This window comes from Petromyzon marinus, chromosome 3 (assembly GCF_048934315.1).
Source record: "Petromyzon marinus isolate PM22_M1 ecotype Great Lakes invasive population chromosome 3, UKy_Petmar_22M1.pri1.0, whole genome shotgun sequence".
Taxonomy (NCBI): Eukaryota; Metazoa; Chordata; class Hyperoartia; order Petromyzontiformes; family Petromyzontidae; genus Petromyzon; species Petromyzon marinus.
This window is the reverse complement of record NC_133669.1, coordinates 21,834,011-21,842,423: the sequence shown is the minus strand read 5'-3', so window position 1 is coordinate 21,842,423 and position 8,413 is coordinate 21,834,011. Positions and strand designations below refer to the sequence as shown.

The 8,413-nt window shown below is 44.1% G+C and overlaps 1 long non-coding RNA gene across 1 annotated transcript; it reads left to right on the top strand.

Annotated features, from left to right (window-relative positions):
• Positions 1–1,066: 1,066 nt before the first annotated feature.
• LOC142905729 (uncharacterized) lies at positions 1,067–6,778 on the top strand. Its single transcript, XR_012929749.1, has 2 exons — positions 1,067–3,203; positions 3,648–6,778. It is a non-coding gene; the product is annotated as an uncharacterized LOC142905729 (long non-coding RNA).
• The last annotated feature ends 1,635 nt before the right edge of the window (positions 6,779–8,413 follow it).

Here is an 8,413-nt window from a genome sequence, read left to right as displayed (position 1 = left end):
ACAATATATATTTTTTAAATAACATTTAATGCACGCTTGGGGTGGGCGATGCTGTCCAAAGCTAAAATCTATAATGTTTCCATTGTCACAGGATGCATCACTCTTCCGTGTTTGACCTTTGCAGACTTCACCGCCGTTTCTTGTGGGTGGCTCTGGTGCAGGGCCCGCTTACGAGAGCTGGCGCGGAGGACCCAAGCCAGGTCAGTCTGGTATTAAGGGCGCTTGTTGGAATTATGGCTGAGCTTCACCTGTCTGCTTCACAGACCAGGCCAGCTCAGCTTCAAAATAGTTGCGGGAACAATTGCAAAATACGCCACCGTCTCCTGTGTGGCACCGTCTGTAACTATGCTGTTGTATGTATGTTGAACTTTTGCACCATATGTGGCCAACCCTACTTATCGGAGGTGCTTACCAATTGCTAATCGAACGTTCTTACCATTTGCAACCTGTACCTAAAGTGCAAGCTTAACAAGGGGTGGGGGGTGGGTGCAGTTGTGTTCTGCAGCACAAGTGCAATGTTAAAAAAGTATGTGTGTACGGTGTTTTGGCTGCTTGTGTTAGTGTCAGGCATGGTTAGGATATTGTATGTGCATGGTGAAGATCTAAGGCTTTTGTGATTTACAATTTATAGCAAAGCTGTTTATATGGAATCAAACCGCCTCTACGGGGAGGATTTCTACACAACTCTGACATGACTTCAGCCGAGATGGATGCAAAATTTAGGAATCTTTGAAAGGACGTTGATCAACCAGGTATAGTGTTGACTGTTGTGTTGGCCGACTCTCTGAGTTGCATTACATTTCTAAGTTTGCTAAGTTTCATATATTTTTTTATGTTTTCTCTCTATCACCTTGTTCCCTCTGTAAATTTCGTCCCCACCCTCTCGCCCGTTACGGCAGCCCCTCCCCCCTCCCCTCCCTTCCCTCCCTCCTCCCCTCGGATTAGAGGAGGTCACCTCCACCCTCTCGACATATACTTGCAAAATCCATCCCTAGTCCCGCCCACTCACCCTTGGGTTGCACCCACCACAAACGTCTATAACGTCGGGTTACAGGAGCTCTCCCGCAACATTTTCTCCTGCCTCCACAGTCCGCCTGCTGTATTGTTTCACCTGAAGACGATGGCTTGTGTTGCTATCGAAACGTCGTGATCTACTAGTTATTTTTCTATCTAAACCAAAGAGTATACTGTTTATATGGCTTTGAATTTCGAAATTACACCCCTGGTAACTCTATGGGTCATTACCTAAGCATGACACCTGCTGTAAAGCATATTAAAGGGCCACGTGATTTCTCTCACACAAAAAGGCCAAGCCGTTGTGTACCCAAGGCGTACTCCATTGTCAGATATAAAATTTGTCCGCAGTCTAATTTTGAATTTGTATTTACGATTGTCCATTTATTCGGTAAATAGCTCAGTATGTCTTTGCTTTGGTTTTCAGATTTTGTTTGGTTGATCTATTGGCGTATCAAGAATACGTTTTGCTAATGCATTGTAATCAGGTGGAGATTGAGCCCTTTGGAAATATATTCGACGAACAAGGGGAGCATTCAGATAATCCAAATGATGAGAAAATCCATCGCAACAGGGGGATGCGTGGAGGCTGGAAATTAATAGCTTTCATATCACATCATGTCACGTGACCACCACATTGTTACTACAATTATCTCAGTGTTGTTAAGTCACAAGCTCGTCTGGGTCGGTGACCTAAACAAGAATGATGATAATAATACGACTACCCCAGTGTTGTTCATTTCAAGGCCCGTGGGCCACTGGCGGCCCCTGGTGGCCTTTAGTGCGGTCCCTGACGTGCGGCCCCCGACAAAACACAAATTTTAAAACACTCCAAACGGCGTGCTGTCAAACCCAATGGTTTCAACTGTGTGGCGGCAATCACACTGTTGTCTTATCGGCGGAAGTGGCCCCCCTCTAAACATCAGTGAGTGAAGAACACTGGACTACACGTTCAGCTGTGTGGATTCCGTTGCTTAGACAAAGCTGTATCCATGTATTTTGAACTTCTTTCGCACCGCACATAGCCAACCGTGCTCATCGGAAATGCGGGGGAAGGACAGCAAACTAAACACAAGAAGCAGTTCTAAAGAAATCGGTTTTCAATCCAGATTTAAAAGTGCATGGATCTAGTGGCTTTCTAATACCGGAAGGACGAGCGTTCCAGACGGCCGCAGAAGCGCATTTGAAAGTCTGAGAGCATTGCGCATGCAATGTGGCCTCACATGACACGCATATCGTGCAATGGAGGTCATGCCCACCTGCTTTTTGAGAGTAGCACACTTTTGTGTGTTGTTCAATCAACACATTCAGATGTATAAACTTGAAAGGGCATAATACATATCTAAACGACAGTAAGTCCCTCCCAGTGTAACATACATGTTTATTTGTTCAGTTATGCATGTTTGTATAATGCCAAAAGCATTTAAATATATATTCGGTTTTTATGCATAATTCCGATGGTTGAATTCGTCACATTCACGTGAAATATGATGCACGTGCAGTCAGTTCTAATTCATGACATTTCTCGTTTAAGATGATTTTTGCTGGTGTACATTGCCACATGATAGGCCACTTCGTTGAGCTATCACTTTGTGGCCAGATCGCTGCTGAAAAATTGGTGAATAGTTCAGTTGGCTTTACCTGGTAAGATAAAAAGTTTAGTTTTTATTTGTATTTATTTCAAGTGACTTTCCTATACTTTGCACTCCTATCGTATTTTTTGTATTGCTTCTTGATTTGTGACGTTCTGACCCCGTGCCCCTATTGGACATTTGTGAAAAAATATCTTTATAGCTCATCGGATTCCTCCAAAAAAAAAAAGATCGGAGTTTTTTTTCACGTTTGGAACACAGTTTATATAAACTATTTAAAAACGTTTTATTTTACCAAGTAAGTCCCACTGAGCTGTATTTCCTCTTTTTGCAGAAGCAACCTGGCCACAGGTGATCGCTCAACGAAGTGGCTTATCATCATCACGTAGATATGTAAAGCAACCAAATTATAATCGAAATGCGTGTTTCTAAATGTGGAGGGGAAAAACCGAGGGACCCGGAGAAAAAAAAATCCACGCGACCTCGGGTGAAACATGCAAACTCCAAATATGCAACAGGCGCCAGAGTTGGGATCGAACCCACGCTCTCCTGTATACCAGGCGAGGTAATTCATATCTCGCTACCGCGCGTGTGTAGGTACGTATCCATGCACGATGCTCGCAAAATTGCGTGTCGTACAACTTGCACGAATCTGCCTTTAATTGATGTGTGAGACGACGCGGCGGGATAAAACATCCGCATATAATTGGTAAGTGTTGGTGTTATCTGCAGGCAGGAGCAGCTGTGTTGATGCTGAGAGTTGACGCCCTCTTTTGATGTTTACAAGTTTGCCTTTTATCTGATGCTTGGGGATGCTCTCTGGGTTAAAAGAGCAACGCTTTTTGCCAAAACTGCATGACGGCAAAGCAGAACTTCTGTGCAAACATTGAAATCGCTCACCTCAAACACTCGACGTTGCCTTGCCGCTTGCTTAACAAAAAAATGGTATTACCATTTTATTTCAAGCTTGTCTGCTCTGTGTTTATTAATGAGGTAAGTTTGCCGCCGCCAGTAAATGGCTGGGTATTTTTTTTTTGGCAGTGGCAGTGAGCGCAGCGTGAGACCAGACTTGAGGAATGGAATGGAGCGTGGATTTTTACAGCAGCTCTGACGCCCACACTGCAACTCCGGTTTGCCACCCTCCTCCTGCTGCTGCTGCTGTGCTGATCGAGGTGAGACAGAGAGAGGTCCTAATTGGACCATTCCTGTCTCGTCTCTGCTCGGATCTGCTGCCAGAGCAGTGGGTCGTCTGAACCTTTAGTTGAGAGGCACACGCAGCCGCTATTACATTTCTCTCCATGCATTCTGCTAAGGCATCCGCATTAGAAGGTATCCGTTTGCACTTAACATATCGTTTCTTGCCCTTTATCGCGACTCAAATGTTACACAAAATTGCACTTTTGATTCTCTCGCTAATATTCACTTTGTAGAATGCCGTGCCATATTAGTTTTTTTTTATGTCCCCGTTACACTGAGACTTTTGAAAAAAATATATTTTTGTTTAGTTATTACAGCCATATATAACAAATGTATGGGTGCGCAATACATCACGCTGTTCTAAACATATTGAATTCTTGAATAAACCCCCCGATGAAATGATGAATTTATTTCACATTTAAGCGGCCTACATGATTGCTTACTAATGTACTCGACCATTCACTTTCATATGCGCGTCATGCTGTGTTCAGAACAAGGACACACAATTACAAGTGTGCGCAGCCGAAGTACTGTGCGAGCCTTTACAAACTTTTGAACAATTATACAGAAAGGGACATCTAAAGAGGGGGGGGGGGTGATTAAAAGATAATGCACGTCTAAGACTTGTTCATTTTCACAGCGAAACATTTACATTCGTATGCTCCTTGTGACAACGCAGAAAGCATCGGCCCTCTTATCTGCGTAAACGCGATTACATACGGTGTTACCACGGTGTTGTGAAAGCCCGGCTTTGTTGTGCTGCTGCTGCTGCGTGTTGGCGTGACGGGGTGATTACAACATGCCGCGATTGCCTATGTGCGGCAGGGCTGCTGGCTTGCATGATGAGATGCCCAGCGGGGATGAATTGGGAATGGTCCAGCACTGAGGCGCAGGGGAAGGGAGGCATTGGGTTATGGCTCGCCTGCCCGCCTACCCAGCCCGCCTGCCGCGTTCGTCGTGATGAAATGATTGCGTTTTCCGACGCATGTATGCGTTCGCCGATGCCGAGCACATACCCACCACCGCTACCCTCCCTTCCATTCCTCCCTCCCCCCTCTTCGCCACCAGCCACTCCTCCACGCCCCACTTTGCAACCACGTCACATCACCCTTTTGATCATCTGTGCTCTTGTACCCCTATGCCATGGTGTGCTCCGAACACGCCACCAATTTTTGTTTTGTTTCACGGGACCTTTTTGACACTGAAATAAAGGTCCCATGATATAGCTGCTCACCCCGAGCTATACGTGCATACTTTTTTGCTATTCACCTTTTGGCGTTCTCTGGTCTGACACTGGTGTCACCCATAAAGAAGGCTGTCCGGTGTAGACTAATCAGTTTCAAAGACAATGCCATATATTATCAGATAATGTTTGTTTGCGTGTTCACCACATGTACTGTGTGTGGTTAATGCAGACTTGATTCCTCGCAAAAAGGTTTTTATTTGCTGTTTGAACATCTTAACACCTGTTTTATTGCCAGAATTTGTCATGATCTTTTTGTTACTGGGTGGAAAAAATGTAACGGTTTGCAACAAACGTGTGTAATAAACGCGGGGGCATAGCAGATTGGATGAGTGCAGTGATCAGAAAAGTCCAACCCATCTGACACAACGGTAACTCGGGGAATTTTGCGAAAAACACGTTGTTGGGATTCAAGCCAAAAAAATATACAATCATCACCATCACCAAAAGCTGCGTTCTATCACAATAACAGCATTTATATAACTATTTATCTTGTAGCCCTCTAAACACAGAAAGACGTAATTTCAAAAGACGACTGTTTTACTCTGTCATTGCAGGCATTAACGCTATCGAACCAACGCCTCGAGAGTTAAGATTATACACTGTGTAACAAAAAAAAATTTTTGTTCCTGGGTAATAAGTGTCATTTCGAATTGCTTATGCCTTAAAAATAACAAAATAAATGGCTATTATTCCCCACAAACTTTGCTTTTGTGACCAGGACAGTGATATTTTGTTTAATTGACCTATTTTCAGTGAGAGAACGTGTGTATTTGTGCCATTCCTTCACATAAAATCCTGGTCACAAAAGCAAAGTTTGTGGGGAATAATAGCCATTTTCTATACTTTTGAGGCATAAGCAATTAGAAAATAACACTTACTACCCAGGAACAAAAATCGTGTTACATAGTGAATTATTGCCCGCATTTTTGACGGCGAGGTTCCACGGCGAACACAAAATAAATGCGGAGTGTGGGCGTATTGTGACGTGAGCGTGCAGTATTCATTCCTCACAACCGCAAATCCCAAACCATGTTAAGGGTCTGAAGCATTTAATGTCCTGGGAGGACTAATTTAATTGCCATGTACCCTCATGGGGTTATCAGAGCAGTGTGCCTCTTTCAGCAATGTGTCCGAGTCCGTTTGTTCCGGCCACGTTTCTGACGACTCGTCGCTGATTGGTGGTGGCGTCGTAAGGGGCTTGAGCCCAACACGCTCCATCATCGCCTAATTCGTCCGCACACATTACGCTGCACATCCTGCTTATATGTTTTTTTTTATTCTCAGTCTCTCTCTCTCTCGGGACTGGCACTTTGCCGACACGTCTCCTTGAAACGTTGTTCTGCGTGGGGCATGCAAATCAACCACAATTACGACAAGCGTTCTTTGGCAGTAAAGTATATGTTGGACAAAGTATATATATTCACAAGAATATGTAAAGTCGTTCCGATGCCAAGTTGAAACCTTTATGCGCACGAAATGCGTGCGATCTCTAATCATAACAAAATCTTTCCTGCCAGGTTGTGATGTATTTTGAACATCTCTTTCACCAACGTCTTCGTGCCACAGATGCTACCGTGGTGTAACGGTCAGCCTGCTGGACTTGCAATTCCGAGGTCACCGGTTAGATTCCCCTGGCGAAGCAGTTGAAACAGTGGTGCGGGTTTCTTGAATCGCCTCTGCCCCTGTCCACCCAGCAGTATGGATGTCCATAATAAAGGTTTTTGGGTTAGATCGCGATATTTATAAATGTGTCGTAACCCTCCACCACCCGACACGGCCAATCAGCAAAAAAGTGTCACGTTGACAAAAGACAAATAGTTCACTACTTTAGCTCACCGGTGTGTTGAAGATTGAATCCACAACATTTACAGTTTGAGTACGACGTTTCGCTGGTAATTACATCCAGCATGTAATTACCATGTGTAGTGACACAGCGCCGACTGCTGTCCAGCAGCAGTCACTGCAGGTGGACGCTTAGTGCACACGCCGTTGAGCATATACATGCGTGTGCCGGAAGGGCGGAGGAACTGGGGCAAGGGTCACGGTAGACCTCGTGGGGAGGCCCCTGGAACCCTCTGGTCGGTTCGAGAAGGGAGGCGCGGCTAGGACGGAGCCAAGCCGCGCCGAGGTGAATAAAAGCAGTGAAGAGCGAGAGCTCCGGGCTGCCGGTTCTGGGATTGGACTCATCTCGTCGTCGCCGTCATCTTCGTCGCTGCCGCCTTCACTCAATAATTGCATGGCCGGACAGTCGTTGGCTGTCTCGGTCGATGCCGCCGGTGCAACTCCGTTAGTGGATCGGCTGGTCACGTGTCGTGGGGTTAGTTGTGGGTGCAACTCGCTTTTTTTTCCCAAAGCATCCGGCCAGAGTGGAAGAGTAGGCCGGAAGCAGTATTTATCCTGGAGAAGTCCGATGAGCTAGGAAGCTATTTTTCTCAGATGTCCAGTAGGGACGGGTCAGAAAGATACAACAACAAACAATATGCAAAGACGGTAGGAGTAGGGCTGAACGATTTGGGGAAAATATGTAATTGCGATTTTTCTGACAGATATTGCGATTTGATTTGCAATTACATTTTTGTAAGTCAAGCTTCACTGTGTAATAGATTTAAAACACGTGATGGAGCATTACCACATGATACCATCAAAATATGAACTGCTCTATATATTCTAATGCAAGGATTAGAACTTAAAAGATATGAATTGCTTCCAACATGTATTTATAAAAATGTTTTAATTGAAATAGAACAATCAAACAGAGAACAATTGTTAAGCGAAATAAATAATGTTATAAAAAAAACAATTCCAATAAGAAAGTAATAGGACTTTTCAAATCTCTAAAAATTGCAGCCTTTGCGATTTGCTAATCGCATTGTTTCAAATGGCGATTTCGATTTGAAATCGATTAATCGTTCAGCCCTAGATAGGAGTGCAGAGTATTGTAAAGGAAAGCAAATCACAAACAAACAAAAAAACTATTTTGTACTTCACCAGGTATAGTCCACTGTGTTATTCACTTTTTTTTCAGAAGCGACCCAGCCATAAATGATAGCTCAACGAAGTGGCTTGTTCATCATTAGACCTGCTTTGCCAGTACCAAAATATAAGAATAGGGTTTTTCCCCTTTTTTCTGGCAACAAAACTGAAACCTTTTTACAAGGATTAATGTCTGCATTAACCACAATATCTGCAATCAAAATGCAAATAAAAAACATACTATGATAATATATGCATTGTCCTTGAAACTGATTGGTCCACACCAAGGGACGGCTTTCTATTTGAGCCTCGACCCAATTGGTGCTCGACCAGATGACGCCAAAAGTTCTCTGAAGTGAATTGTCACATGCGAATTTATAGCAGCCAAATA